Source organism: Camelus ferus, chromosome 1 (genome assembly GCF_009834535.1).
Source record: "Camelus ferus isolate YT-003-E chromosome 1, BCGSAC_Cfer_1.0, whole genome shotgun sequence".
NCBI classification, from domain to species: domain Eukaryota; kingdom Metazoa; phylum Chordata; class Mammalia; order Artiodactyla; family Camelidae; genus Camelus; species Camelus ferus.
In genome coordinates, this window is record NC_045696.1 from 39938834 (window position 1) to 39952525 (window position 13692).

General features: G+C 35.9%; 1 non-coding gene across 1 annotated transcript; it reads right to left on the minus strand.

Annotated features, from left to right (window-relative positions):
• Positions 1–269: 269 nt before the first annotated feature.
• On the minus strand, positions 270–341 carry TRNAT-AGU. Its single transcript has one exon. It is a non-coding gene; the product is annotated as a tRNA-Thr (tRNA).
• Between the last annotated feature and the right edge of the window lie 13351 nt (positions 342–13692).

Consider the following 13692-nt stretch of genomic DNA (forward strand, 5'->3'; position numbering starts at 1 on the left):
TCTATCCCATCAATAGAGTCATCAATTACCTTTTCAATTTCCAAATCCAATGGACATTTTTCAGTTCCTATTTTGTCTTATCATTTACTTTTTGACACCATTTTTGAAACATATTCTTCCTTTAGCTTCTAATTTTCCTTCTTCCCTAACAGTTTAGTGTCTTTTTAAAAACTTTTTTTGCATTTTAAAAAAGCTTTTATTTTTATTTTTAATTTTTTTTGTTTTTTGGGGTGAGGTAGTTAGGTTTATTTATTTATTTGTTGTTTTAGTGGAGGTACTGGGGATTGAACCCAGAACCTCGTGCATACTAAGCATGCACTCTACCACTGAGCTATACCCTCCCCAATTCAGTGTCCTTTGATGTTCTTTTTCCTCTGCACATTCCTTGAATGTTGATGTTTTTAGGTTCTCTCATTTCTTTCCATACACTCTCCTTGAGCAATTACTTCCACTCTAGAGTTTGTAGGGTGAAAATTAAGCTAATGTAACACGGAGACCCTATAAAGTCCAATCACTTAAAGAACAAAGAAATTTTTTCAATGTCACCTAACAGTCCAAGGTAGATACTTTAGGGTAGTGGGAAACTTTGCTCCAAGGATGTAGGTTTCTTCTCAGTCACTGCTTCACCATGCTATAAGGCATTGCTGTGGTCTCCATGGTCAATGCTCGGTTGTTTCAGGGTCCATTGTTCATCCATTGGAAAGAAGCAAAAAGTATAGAGAAAACATTCCAGCTGCCTTTACCCCTGTTCAGGGAATTACCATCATCATTCTCTTAATTAGCATTCATACATCTGCTATTTTCAACTTTGGTCCATTTTCTACATATCATCCAGGATGATCTTTTAAAAGTACAAACCTGCTCATGTCACTTAAAAGCAATGGTTAAAAAGATAAAGTCCTAACCCCTTAACTTGTTTTATAAATCTTACTACATTCTAGCTCTGTATGCTCAGCTATATTGAGGATCATTCTTTCATCTTTTTAAACTCTGTAGTCCAGCAGTATTCAAATAATCTCAGTCTCTTAATGTTATATGTTCTATCTCATCTGGTTTTTTTTCATATCTGTCATTGCCTTTGTCTAGATATCTCTTTCTCTTTTGCTTGCTGTTTTCCATCTTTCACTCATTCATCAGGTTTCAGCTTAAATTTTACTTCCTCCAGTGAATTTGTAAGTGATTCTAATGTAGATAATTGGAGAAATAATTGAAAAAGAATGTAGAAAATATAATGAGAAGTATTAATAAAACTACTGACTTAGCAACCTACTGTGTATACACTCACTGGCTATAATTTTAAGTACAAGTTCTGTTGAAGATGGCAGGCACATTTAACTGAAAACTGTGAAACCTTAACTAGGTTCACTAAAATTAGGTATCATCCAGTTATGAACATGTATATTTACATCCCTGAATCTGAATGTGGTAATGCAGAAGCAGCATCTGGGCATTTATTTAGGCATTTTCCCTCTGCTCAACTGCCATATTTTTTGTGCACTCAAATATATTCTTTATAATAGAACATAGCTAGTGAGTTCTTCTACAATGTCAGTTCAATTAACAACTTAAAAATTGAAATCTACTGTGCCTATCCTATTGTTTACACATGAAAATGGGTAGTTTGGCCTGGGTATCTTGGCACACATGCTGTATTTATTTTTAATCTGACTCATCTCCAGTTTAATTTGAAAAATTGCCTATGTCACTGACATTGCCAAAGATATTTCATCAAAGTCTGCACTTCATCAGATCTCCAAGATGATGGGGGAGAATTACGATTTTTCTAAGGTGGCTCCAGTAATTTCAGGCTTGGAAGAATTTCTTTTTCTTTTAGACCATCCTTATTAAAATGCTTTCAGTATAAAAATTCATCCCAATAAGCTCCATCCATCAACTGTTTTGGATTTCACCATACAGCTTTTTATCCAGAACTTCTTTATTTATCTTTTTTGTCTTGTATGGGACTGATTCTGTGCATTTCTTTTATTTTGTATAGAGTTGACGCTACAGTTTTCAATTTCTCAACTATTCCATGATTTAGAGGAAAAATACTTGCTTTACATTTTATATAGTACTTAAGACAATACATATCATATATTAGCTACTTAGTAAATAACTGAGAACTAAGAAGTCTATGGACACCAATGAAATGACTAATAGGGGTAATTCTTCAAATACTTGAGGAAAAGATATAAGGATATAAAATACTGCCATCTTAATGAATGTTTTATTATTTTCTTCCAAAGAGAGTCATTCCCTAAATTAATCTCTACAGGTTCCTGACTTTAAGTAAATAAATGCTAATAAAATAATTTACTATTATGTAAACTAATGAGTCACAGTATTAAATTCTATGTTTTGCGATCGTTCTTATGAAAGAAATTACCCATGAATCTTTATAATGGGATTATAACAGACTTAGTAATATGCTAGCTGCTCTTTATTGCACCCAAACTGTTCCCTATTTCCCATCATTTCTGGTGGTGAAGTGAGGAATGAAATTTTCTAGAAAAGAGCACAATGAAAGGTTCACAGCATGGTAACTGAATATATAAACTTTCAGAAGGATTTACAAAGGAGGAAGCAACAAAAGGATTGAGTCAGGAGATTCTCTGTGAAAATGGGAAAATGTCAGGCTAACTACAAAAGTAATATCACTAGGAGAAGGGGAAAGAAGGCTGGAGATGGTGTTGTGGAGCTGAGTCATGTGAAATTCCACGAACCCCTACTTCCTCATCCCGATAGAAAGAAATGACATGCCTATAACTTCAGGAGATACGAGGGTTTCAGTAGTAATAGGAATCGTATGGAAGATTGGCTATCACAAATGTGAACACCAACTTCATAGCAGAGGTATCATTTTTAGGGGTGCAAATAAATGTCTCAAATATTTTCCAAAAGAAGGAAAATGAAAATGCAAGTAAAGATCAGAATTACATAAGATCCAGGTGAAGGTGATGGGATGTCTATGTCACTTGTGAATTCATTTACCCAGGATTTTCCCCAAATCACAAGCCTGTAAATGGCAGAGTGCAAAGTTCACAGACCTGTTTTTAAACAAGCTTTCACTGAAACATGGGCATTATTAATTCTTGGCCTAGATATCAGAGGATAGTTCAAGACATAAGCAGCAGGGTAACTGAAGAAGGTTAGGGGTCAAACCTGTACTGAATCATCTCAAGAATGATTGTTCCAGAATCTTCTAGCTAATTACATTAAGTTTTACAATGTGAAATTACAAACAGTAGACCACTTTTGTTTTTAAAAATATTTATGATGATTAACTGGCTAGAAGAGACATTTGGACTATTTCCCACACTTCCATCCCTACTCTGCAACCTCAGAAGTTGTAAGAGCTCTTTCATGCTGCACCCAAGTTACCAAGGAAAACCAGAGGACAAGTCTCAGAGAAACAGACTGTCTTTCCAAAAATATTTTGCCCCCAGTCCTTAAAGTTCTACCAAAGTAGTGACCCAGTACACAGTGACTGTAAACATTCCCAGCACATTGGAATCTGATGGTTATGCTTAGAAAATTGTGTGAGTTTCAAATGGTTTGGGGTATGTTTTTTTTTTTCTTTTTATGTTAGGTGAAACTACTGTTATATTACAGTGAGGTTAGTGAAAATTTTCCGAGGAACTACATATCTTTTTGAGGCCTGGTGTTTTTTGAGCTCAACGGTGCTTTCCAGCAGAATCCACTGTATAATATTTTATAAAATATTATTTCATATTATTATTATTATTTTATAAAATACTATTGCATATAATTACATTAACCATATCAAGCTAAACTTTAAAATACTGATAATTATCCCAATAATAACATTAGAGAATTAAAAAGTGTGCATATGTCCCCACGCATGTGCACCTTCAAAACTTAACTCTTTAATATGAGACTTACAGACATAACCACTCTAGGGGCTGGGGACTATTAACTTTGTTTAAAACTAATCACATTGCTTAAAAATGGCTTTGTGCTTGACTTTGAGAATCCTGAGGAACATGCTAAGAAGTTGTTTCTAGGCGAAACAATAACAATTCTTTAGAGGAGTCAGTGTCTTCATGGCCTGGTTCTCTTACAGCCCTGGCTCTCAGAATTTAGCTCTGACTGACATAATTAAGAAATACCAACTCATTCTCATCCTTTTAAGTCTTGAAGGCATGAGTAAGTTTTCAGGAGACAGATCTAGGATACTTTGGAAGCACTGGGTCTGAACCCTACAGTTTTTTCTGAATATTTCACTAGGAAAATATACATTTTCCTCCATGTCTATGTAAACTGAAAATTTTGCAGTTACAGTTTTGCCACTGGATGATGCTCTTGTATTTTCAGTAAGGGAAAATCAAGCTTGAATTATATTCTACTGTCACTATAAGTCTGGCCAGAAAGTAACCAACAATAGCATTACAATGGAAAATTTTGCAAACTGGCATCTTGTAAGCAGCAGCATTGAAAGAACTAGATGCCAGAAAGGTGAAGTGGAGAAGACTGTACTATCTCTATTTTATTCTGTGTCTGCAAATGCTGTGGTTGGGGTGATATTTTGATCTAATAACCATGTGGGGGTTTTTTTTGCCACTGCTCCCAATAATGCTTTTATTTACAGGCCCTGTGGCTCTTGACATACGAAATAAGGCACGAGATATCCACTGCCTCAAAGAAATGTTGTTATAGCACAATTAGATAATTTAAAATTCATATTCATAAATTAGAGGTTTGGGATTTGCAGATAACATATATATACTACTATGTAGAAAATAAACAACAAGGTCCTACTATGTAGCATACAGAACTATATTCAATATCTTATAATCACCTATAATGAAAAAGAACACATATATCATATATATGTATAATTGAATCACTATGCTGTACACCACAAACTAACACATTGTTAATAACTATACTTCAATTAAAAATTCATACTCTCAGCTTTTTAATCATAAAAGTCAGTGTCCATTAAGAAAGGGGGTAAAAAGACTTTGAGGATATATAATCATGGTCAGTCAGAGGACCCCTTTTCCTCCTTCTGCTAGGTAAACTATACTGGGTTACCCAATGGGAGAAGAGGGAGAGATGGAGGGGAAACAGCATTAAATACCTGTATGCCTCTGAGAAGGATCCACTGCCCACACCCTCCAGCTAAGCCCCCTTGGGGAGTAAAAAAAAATTATATATATTAGAAACTCACCAGTTTATGTCATTTTTCCTTCAAAAATACAAATGGACAACTAAGAACCAGAGTTATATTAGAAAAATGCAGCATAAAAGAGAGAAAAATAGCAAAAACAACAAAAAGGGCTGGGGAGGGATGGAGCAGTGAGAGAGAGGGAGATTATTTAAGGAATTGACTCACACAATTATGGAGTCTGGATAATCCAAGATCTTTAGCCTAAGACAGCAGGCTGAAGACCCAGGGAAGAGCTGATGTTGCATCTTGAGTTCAAAGACAGTCTGGAGACAAAATTCCCTCTTCTTTGGGGGAAACTCAGTCTTTTTTTCTTAAGGCTTTCAACTGATTGAATGAGGCCCACTGACAGTAGGGAGGGCAATCTGGTTTACTCAAGTCTACTGATTTAAATGTTTATCTCATCTAAAAGCAATACCTTCACAGCAACACCTAGACTAATGTTTGACCAAATATCTGGGTACTGGGGCCTAGCCAAGTTGATACATACAATTAATCATTTTAAACGTTAAAACTTTCAGCAGAAAGACTGCTGAATGAAGTTTAGGAAACTTTCTAGAATGTAAACAGAAGAGAAAAAAAGATGAGATATATGAAGACGAAAGGATGTAAGTCATCAGATTGCAAGGGATCACAAAATAGCTACCAGAAGTTAATAAAAAATGAAAGAAGTCTGGTGTCTAAGAAAGTCTCCTGAAATTTCAGAACATCAAAATTGAGAGAAGATTCTAAACATTTTCAGAGAGGAAAAAAATCACTTCCAAAGGAATATAAATTAGAGTTGTCACCAGCAACCACTGGATGTTGGAAGAAAGTGATGTAATCTCTTCAAATTTTGAGGAAAAATGATATACTTGACTTCAAATTCTATTCCCAGGCAAACTATCAGTCAAATAAGAAATCAGGAAAAAGGGATATTCAGACATATGAGGACTCCAGAAGTTTTTCTCCACATACTCTTGCTAAGAGAGTTATTCCAAGATTTACTCTGGCAATTCAAGAGGGTGAAAAAGTATCAAAGGGAAAAAAACCACTCTTTATATATATACACGAAGTAAAGAAGCTGAATTGTAGATGTGGAATGTAGTCTGTCAACACAGCAAAGAGTGGACTTTACTTTCTTTTAATTTTTATTGAAGTATAGTAAATTTACAATGCTGTGTTAATTTCTGGTGTTCATCATAGGGCTTTAGTTATACACGTATACATATTCCTTTTCATTATAGACCATTCCAAGGTATTGAATATAGCCCCTTTGCTATACAGTAGGACCTTGCTGTTTATTTTATATATAGTAGTTAGTATCTATAAATCTTGAACTTCCAATTTATTCCTTATCACTCACTTTTCCTCCTGGTAACCATAAGTTTGTTTTCTATGTCTGTGAGTGTCTTTTGTAAATAAGTTCATTTGTGGTGTTTTTTTTTTTAATATTCCACATATAACACATATAAGTGATATTATATGGTATTTGTCTTTCTCTTTCTGGCTTACTTCACTTGGTATGACAATCTCCAGGTCCATCCATGCTGCTGCAAGTGATATTATTTTATTATTTTTTATGGCTGAGTAGTATTCCATTATAGCAACCTAAATGTCCATTGACGGATGACTGGATAAAGAAGTTGTAGTACGTGTGTGTGTGTGTGTGTATACACATATATATATGTATGTATGCATGTGTGTATGTGTGTGTATACATATATATATATATATGCTGATTTTATCTAGACCCTGAGGAAGGTAGAGCTTAAGGACCTGCTGACTTTCAGAAGCATTCTGAAGTGAAGTGCCCCATTGATTAGCTAACCATGAGAGGCCTAGTACTTAAATGAAGCTGCCACTGATTGATTGGGTTAGGTTTAAAATCTGTTCTGAGGGATCCTGTTTATGACTTGGGCTAAATAATAATCAGTATTGTCTTTTCTTGATCTTGGAGAAGAGGAAATTTTATTCTCAAAACCAAGAGGATGGTATGGGGCCCAGGAAAGGCAGATCCAAACAAGAGAAAAGAGAAGTTCCAGCTGGCAGTGGCTCAGTAGATCTAAAGAACTACTTAGTTGCTTTGGATCAGAAAGTTAGAAGTCTTCAGGAAACAGCCATTTAGTGCCAAAGAGGACTGAATAAAATATGAAGAATGCTGGAGAGTTTGGAGGACATGTGGTGTAGTACAGCATCATAGTTACAAGCACACACTTGGGAGCTGACTGGCCATGCTTGAGTCTCACCTCTACTTGTTACACATCTCCACTGTGTAACCTTGAGCGTGCCACTTAAACTCTCTCTGCCTCTCTTGCTTCATCTGTAAATTGACCACAGTAATAGTATCTATCTTACAGAAATGTTGTGAGGATCACACAACATGTACTGTTATCTATTGCTTTGTTACAAATTATTGCAAAATTTGGGGGCTTAAAACAATGATAATCATTTATTATCTCTCATAGTTGCTGCGAGTGAGGCTTGGCTGGGAGACCTGACTCAAGGTCTTTGATAATGTGGCAATCAGGATGGTGAGGTTACTCATTGGCTGGCAAGTTGGTGCTGGCTGTTGATAGGGACCTTCGTTCCTCTTCCTCTGGCCTCTCCCAGAGATGCTGAAGTGTCCTTATGATAACAGTGGCTGGCTTCCCCCAGAGAAAATGATAGAAAGGAAGAGCTTGGCAGAAGCTATCCTTTTCATTACTTAGTCTCAGAACCACATAGCATCACTTCTGCCCCATTCTACTCAGTAGAATGAATCATTCCATCCAGCCTGCATTTGAGGGAAAGGAAGCATGTCAATGAATTTACACATATTTAAAAACTATGTATAGTATGAGTCTTTCTGTAGAAAACACCAAAAAAGAATACGGAAAAATTACATTTTCTTTTTTAACTTATTTGAAACAATGCAGACAAACACACACACACATTCAAACAAGCAGTGATTGAACTTAAATATAGAAACCGTATGGCTTCCTAAATTAATCTTACAGTTGATGTAGTTCACAATTATTAGTAGCTTTTGCCCTAAGTAGAAAGGTGTACCCATGGAGAGGTTATGAGTTCTGCTTTCCCTCAGGGCTCCTGAGAACAAAACATAACGTCACAGAGCCAGAGCCAGGCAGTACATTAGCCTGCATTCAGCAAAGCAGAAACAAAGCCTTATTTTATGTTTCCTTCTAGAATAAATAAATTTTTTAAAAGAAACTAGCTTTTCTGTTTTCCCTTGGAGTTGAGCCCTGTTGACCTTAAAGATTTTACCTTTACCCCTATTTAACACTCCAGCAGGTAAGAATTGCTGGTGACTAGCCAGCTGGAAAAGTAGGACAGCCTCCCTTGAAACTCACTTTCCTTCTCTTTTTACCATGCTGGAAGTGGCTCCTTTTCAGTCCAGAAGGCAGCATTCTCTGAACATGAGGACTGCTGTCACATACAGTCGCAGGTGTCAAATCTCAATAAATGTCAAACACGTTGTTGATTTCACTCACTTTGCATCCTGTGTCTCCCTTAGGAGAGTGAAGGTTGGTTTAAAGAAGAGGGTGTATGGGAAAAGCTGGCAAAGTCTTCGTATGTGTTGGCAAGGCATAAAGGAAGGCAAGGTTGGCGAGAGACAGAATAATAATTACTACCATGCTTGGAGTGCCTAGTATATGCCAAGCATTTATAAACGTAATATCATTTATTCTTCTACTACTCTAAGGAGCAAACACTGTTATCTCCAGTTTACATATGAGAAGCTGATGCTCAGAGAAGTTAAGTAAATTTCACTTCAGGTAGTGGTTGAACTAGGATGTGAACCCAGTCCTATCCGAGTCTGAACTCCACACTGCTGCATCCTGAGTATTCCAAACAGTACACTTTCATCTGTACTTCCTTTTGCTTGAATATATTGCCAACGGTACATATTTAAAAGTACAAACAAGTTTTAACAGTCAAATATAATGGTAAATGAACTAGACTAATCAGTTATTTGTGCTCTGAATAACACTTTCAAGACTATGTTGACAAGATGCCCCCTTATTTGGGGGGTTATGGTAAGACAGTGTCCTCCCAAGTCTTCCAAATTCAATAGGTTGTACACCAGAAATTGACACAACATTGTAAACTGACTATACTTCAATAAAAAAATATATATACACAAAAAAACCCCGAATTCAATAGGTTGTGGATTTTAATAAACATTCCCTTCAGGCAAATAAGCAATGCAACATTTTGCAATGGATCATTAAAAACAAGATTCTGGTGTAAAAGAGCTTTCAGATCTCATAAGTTTGATTGGTTGTCACTGGTTTATAATCATGAACAAATTACCAACTAATAATAAGTGTACCAGTTCCAACAATTTTATTAACTTCAAATGATACCACATGCATTAAAACTGCTGGAGAAATAACAGACGGCCTTTCAATAGATACTTGGACAACTAACTGGTTGTTATATTTCCAAATTTATGTTTTTGAAAAAAAGCATTGTGCTGTTATTTCTGCAAGCAATTCATTTTCTATGAATAGATGTGACTACAGGCTTTCTGGAATTCAGAGAACTACACTTTTACAAAAGTGAGATACCTAGATGAAATACAACAGCCTAATTTTATGGATTTCCAACTTTGCTCTGAGGAAGTTATGAGAAAGGAGGAGAAACTGGTGGTATCTAGAGGGATTTCTCCATGTAAGTGCATAAATAAAGATAAGCATGGTGTTTTTACGTTATTTGGGTGGTAAAATTGTGAGTCAGACTGACCTTCAACTGGGAATAACTATATGAGTAACCAAAGAAGAAAATATGATTTTATTGAATACAGCTTCTCTACTTTTATTTCATGAATTCATTCATTTATTGGTGTATTATTTATTGACATGTTATATATCCAATAGAAATTATCAACAACTGACAATTTGCTAGGACAGAGTACAGGGGAGTTTTGGTTTTTTTCTTTTGTGGAAAAGGGAGAGGAAAGAGACATGTACAACATGCAGAAGGAAGAATAAAGGAGCAGCCAATAAGGGGACCGTCTAAGTCTTCTGTTCAGTCTGGTTATAGGAATCTACTGCTCTCCATTTTCGGGTGGATTCATCAATTGCTACAAAATGAATACTAAGAAAACAACCAAACAATTTAAATATATGTAAAGTGAAAAGTGAACGTCTTCTCATTTTTAACCCCACTCTCACATTTTCACTAAGTATATACCAATTCAGACTTTTCCTACGCTTATAAACAAACACATATTCATAAAGATATTAAAAAAGACATCAAATATATATATATACACACATATATATTTTTTCTGTTTCATCTTTTATAATACTATGGCCCTCTTCCTCTATTAATGCATTTCAAGCTACTTGTTTTTTTTTTTAGATGCAGAATATTCCATAATGTAACTATATTACAGCTAATTTAACCATTGCCCTATTCATGGACAGCTGTAGTATTTTCATTTTCCCCTGTATTTTGAAAACCTTCTGTTTTTTCAACAGAATCATCATGGGCTTGTAAATCCTTCCAAATTAACATTGAAGAATCTATAGACGGAAACGTGGACTTTGTTTGAAAAGGTAAGACAATCTGGAGAGATGAAGGCTACTTTAAATGATGGGAGGTGGAGACTGCTGTAGTGTGTGGTAAAAGGCAACTTTGTGTGTGTGTGTGTGTGTGTGTGTGTGTGTGTGTGTGTGTGTGTAAGAGAGAGAGAGAAAGTGTGTCTGTATTCCTGAGAAGTGGTTTACAGTCTTCTCTTGGCTTTTCCTTGCTGTTGTCTTGGGACAGTCATCATCTGCCTCTTTCTGCAGAAATCCAAAGCAATGGTAGAGATGAGTGCAGTATCTAAAGAGCATCTCATAAGCCTTGATGAGGTGAATGGTTGAATAAACTGGTCAGCATCAGTAAATGCTTAGCATGGACTCCTCCATGTCCCCCTTTTAAATCCACAGGGCAGATAAATTTTCACCTGACACTTCCTCCTCCCCATAATATTTCTCCTCCTGGTTTAAAACAGAAGCGCCGATCTAAAGAATTGCTTGATGAGATGATAACAAATGTAACTAATTAAGTTGTGGGATGCTCCAACTTAAGAAGAGCCTTAAGGCTACTCTCTTCTCGGATGTACAGAGCCAACATACTGTGCGGTATGACTTTCTGCTCTTCCCCAAACACATCAACAGACTGAGGAGCAGATAGCCTCAGAGGAATAGGAGCTCATAGATAAAAATAATAGGACATATGAAGAGGACAATCACCTCAAAGGAAAACTCCAAACTCAAGCACATTAACCAAAAAAAGCAAGGGTATAAGAACAAACGTACCTCAAATTCAGGATAAGAATACTAACTATACTAAAAGAGGCAAGAGGAAATGCTAAAAACACGAAGTAAGAACCAAACAAATCATAAAAAAGAACCAAAGGAGAATACCAGGTATGAATAATCTAATTGCTAAAAAGAATACAATAATTGAGATAAATAATGGAATAATACACAACTAAAAATATGCTAGTGAGTTAAAAGATCAGTTTCAGGAACTCTCTGAGGTTAAAGCAGGGAACAGTGAAAAACTGTAAATTTAAAAGGTAAGTTAAAAGTTGTGGTGGGCATAAAAAGTACCAACTTTCAGATAATAGGAGATCAGAAGGAGAGAAATAAAAATGGAGCAGTACAAATATTTTCTAAGATAAGAAAAAGTGAACACACAGATAAAAAAATTTCATAGGTGCCAAAGAGGAGAGAGAAGGAAAAACTAACACACTTAGGCAGATATTAGTGAAATCTCACTATGTGAAGAAGAAGAAGAAAAGGAGGAGGATTTAAAGGAAGAGGAGAGGGAGAAAGAGAAGGGGAAAAAAAAAAAAGGAAAATATCCTGAAAGCCTTTCAAGAGCAAGAGTCAATAACCTACAAAAAACATAAGAATCAGACTGATGACAGACTTCTGTACAACACTGAATGCAGTAAGACAACAGAGCAATGTTTAAGTATTTATAAAAATTGTTATTCAAATGTAAATGTCTAAAATAAACATTTTAGCATATAATGCCTAAAAAATTTGCTATCGAATGACTCACGCTGAAAACTCTTTTGGCAAGAAGTTCTCATACAGGAAGAGCCGTAAATATGAGGAGATGTGATATAAGGCAGTCACAAGTCGTAGAAGAGTCTTTATAATTATATTTTAAATGTTTAAGGCAAAAAAAAGAAATTGAAGAAGTACTTCTATATCATGAAATTAATAGTCTAGTAATACCAACAAAATAATGGATAGATGGAAAAGATCGTAAGAAAGTTCCTTTTAGGGGGAATGATGCATGCTGGTTTGAGTCACAGTTAAAAAAGCAAGAAAAGAGGCTATGAAAACAAGAAATATCGAAAAAGCAAAGAAAATGTAAATAAAAGAGGAAGAGATTAAAGTCTAAAAATACCAGCAAACACAACAAATTTAAATGAACCAATCTCACCACTTAAAAGAGATAATCAGATTGGATAAAGAAACAATTATCTATATGGTATTTACATAAACACAAGGACATAAGAAGACCAAAAGTAAAGATGTTAAAAAAGATGTATCGGGCAAACACTACTTATAGGAAAGCTAGGGTAGCTATACTATTATCAGACATACAGACCTGAAGGTAAAAGGCAGCCAGTTCATCAGAAATATCATATGGTTATGGCATAGATACATTTCCTAGGGTAAATATATGTGAATTAACTCATGAAATAAATGCTACACATCTGCTAGCAGTTAAATTAGATTCATCTGTGCTAGCAAATGGCTGGGCCAGACTCATTCAGAATCATGCTTACTGATCTACATTTGCTGGAAGATGGCACAATTATTTTCATTTTCTTTGTGTGGATGCCAGGGCTGCGATTTCTTTCTGTACTCAGTCAGCAATGCCAACTCACACAGTCATGTGACAAGACAGCACTGTTCTGACATAGGGGCCCTTCACCAACATCATACTTAATGACCAAGTTTACAGTGGCTTCATGAATGCCACAGGATTCCATCCCTAGAAAGGATGATCAGAAGAAAGTCTTTAGAAACCCCGACTTTCCATCACCTATGGTGATCAACTGTTCATTTTGAAGGCTTACAGACTTCTTCGTGAAGATCCTCACAGCAGGATTTATTCAGCTTCATTCCCACAGCTGTGAGGGATTTTGTGTGCGACTTCATGAGGAAGCTAAAACATGGGGCGCAATGGCGGGAGGCTGGGGTCGTATCCAGGAAAATCATGTCTGCAAGTGTCAGAGCCATTGTTGTTGCTGAGTGCAGAGATTTCTTTCTCTCTTCTAATCTGAGTAGTTGGTTTCGGCATTGGCTGGGGGGAATGTGGGCAGAGAGCACATGAGAGCACGAGAATCTGAGATTTCATTTCACCCATTGTAATTCTGATTTATTTCAAGAAACACTGGATTGTTGCACTGAAAAAATATAGTTGCTGGAAATAACGGGTCATATACTTTAGAGCTAACAAGCTTATATGTATTGTTGTGTCTTCCCCTAGTTATATTA